This window comes from Myotis lucifugus, unplaced genomic scaffold (genome assembly GCF_000147115.1).
Source record: "Myotis lucifugus unplaced genomic scaffold, Myoluc2.0 scaffold_28, whole genome shotgun sequence".
In the NCBI taxonomy this organism is placed as follows: domain Eukaryota; kingdom Metazoa; phylum Chordata; class Mammalia; order Chiroptera; family Vespertilionidae; genus Myotis; species Myotis lucifugus.
In genome coordinates, this window is record NW_005871076.1 from 8,811,003 (window position 1) to 8,813,577 (window position 2,575).

The 2,575-nt window shown below is 50.4% G+C and overlaps 1 pseudogene; it reads left to right on the plus strand.

Annotated features, from left to right (window-relative positions):
* The first annotated feature begins 435 nt into the window (after positions 1-435).
* Positions 436-1,958, plus strand: LOC102421147 (annotated as a pseudogene).
* The last annotated feature ends 617 nt before the right edge of the window (positions 1,959-2,575 follow it).

A 2,575-nucleotide genomic window follows, 5' to 3' on the forward strand; every position in this document is an offset into this window, starting at 1 on the left:
CCTTCCTTCCCTTCAGATTTTCATTTCTAATAAAGTATACATCAATCTTTAATATTCCGCATTATAAAAAAGCTCTTTTGTGGTCATTTTATTTTTCCCCAGAGTATAAGGATCATGGGACCAAAAAGAGAGAAAACCACTGTGGTCCATCCCCAACCATGATGAGTCCATTTCTTGCTTTGACCTCATAAGGCGCCATTGTGATGCGATTCCAAGCCAATCCTATATAAGGTTCTGGCTGAGTCCAGGAAGCTGTTGGGTAGTAGTGGTTGGTTGGATTGGTTGGTAGTAGTGGATTGGCGGATTGATTGGTTGTTTCTTTTTACCTCTTCCTTCTCCTTCTCATTTTCCTCTTCCTCCTCCTCCTCTTCCTCTTCCTCCTCCTCCTGCTCCCCTCCTACCACTGATCCCCTTCAGTGGAACATTTAAATCACCATGTGTGATTTTTTTGAGGACACCTCGGCCAGAGTGGAGTGGCTGTGTGGGAACTATGCCATCCTCGATAACATCGGGAGGGGCTCCTTTGGAGAAGTGAGACTGGCCCGCCACCTCCTAACCAACATGAAGGTGGCTGTGAAAATAGTCAACTGTGAAGATCCCACAGATGTGGCCGAAGAGATTTACTGTCTGAAAGAACTAAACCACCCGAACATCATAAAATTGTTCGAAGTGGTCAACACCGACCACCAGGTATACCTGTTTATGGAATATGCCTACTCAGGTACTTTATATCAACATCTAAAGAGGTGGGGTCCTTTATCGGAGGAGGCAGCACGAGCCCCATTCCGGCAGCTGCTGTCGGCTGTGCACTATTGTCACCAGAAACATATCGTCCACCGGGACATAAAACCCGAAAATCTCCTACTGGACATGGGGTTGAATATAAAACTGGCTGACTTCGGACTTAGTGCTGTGTTTATGGATGAAAAACTCACCACGTTCTGTGGCACTCCCAACTATAAGGCCCCAGAATTATTCAGGCTAGAACCTTATGAAGGCCCGAAGGTAGATGTGTGGAGCATGGGGGTCATGCTCTATAAGATGCTGACTGGAGTACGTCCGTTTGTGGGCAAAACCTTAGAACAACTCAGGGAGCACATCTTGAGCGGGGACTTTTCTATTCCGTCTTTTCTATCTGTACCACACACTGTTAAAGAAGACGATGATCAACATCGACCCCGGCCGAAGACCCACCCTCGGAGTGATAATGCAAGATGTTTGGGTCAATACTGGGGAGGCAGAGGAAATGACACCCTACATCGAACCATCCTCTACTAACTTAGACCCCCAGGTAACTCAAATAATGAGGACACTGGGGTATGAACAGGAGGAAATAGAATCATCCCTGACAGAGAGAAAATTTAATAGCATCATGGGCACTTATCGCATCTTAAATATGAAACTTACCATCGGTGGCCGAACAATAAAAGTAAGTCCCATATCCTCCTCTGACTCCAACAGAACACCCAGGGGACTTGGGGATCATGGAAGAAAAGCAGAGAACCTCGGAATCCACCACCGAGCCCAGAGTTCAATGTGTCCACCACCACACCACCAGGGGCCCCGGATTGGAGTATTGCCACCCCTCCCATTAGAGTGGAGGTGAAGAGGATCGTCGTCCAGAAAGGCAGTGAGCACTTGGAGAACACCAGCCAGGCTGGCAGTGCCCACTCGGAGAACATCAGCCAGGCTGCCAGTGCGCACTTGGAGAACATCAGCCAGCCTGCCAGTGCGCACTTGGAGAACATCAGCCAGGCTGCCAGTGCGCACTTGGAGAACATCAGCGAGGCTGCCAGTGCACACTTGCAGAAGACCAGCCAGGGTGGCAGTGCACACTTGGAGAGTACTAGCCAGCCAGACACCAGGGACTTAAAGAATCAGAAACCGAGGCCAGCTCTCCAAGGTGACAATAAGGTTTCCCCTGCCACCCAGAGCAGCAGCAGCCCCAGAAGCTGTAGTGGAGACACAGACGTGAGAACCACTACCAACGGCCAAGCTGGGCCATCTTGTGAAGACAACCTGCAGTCTTCATCGGATCATACCCAGCGCCGAAAAGGGATGGCAAGAAGGGTTTTAGGATTTTTGAGAAGATTCCTGTGTTGCACAGGCGAAACTAAAAAACCACGCGTAAAAATTACACGGGTGGTACCTATATAATGTTCAAGCGTGGAGTGTCGGTGGCCACACTTCACCCAGCCACCATGAGGACAAGAGTTCACTCGGCCAGAGAGTGAGGAGAAGACAGGGAACTCAGCAAAACAATGAGCGGGACAGTTCACCACCGCTCACTGGCCAGAACCTGAGGAAAGAACAGTTAACCACAACTCACTGGGCCAAACGCAAGGGGAGGTCAGTTCCCCACCCCACACCAACCAGAACCTGAGGGGAGCTCAGTTCCCACCGCTCAGCAGCCTGAACCTGAGGGGAGCTCAGTTCCCACCGCTCACCAGTCTGAACCTGAGGGGAGGTCAGTTAACCACCGCTCACCAGCCTGAACTTGAGGGAGGTCAGTTAACCACCGCTCACCAGCCTGAACCTGAGGGGAGGTCAGTTAACCACCGCTCACCAGCCTGAA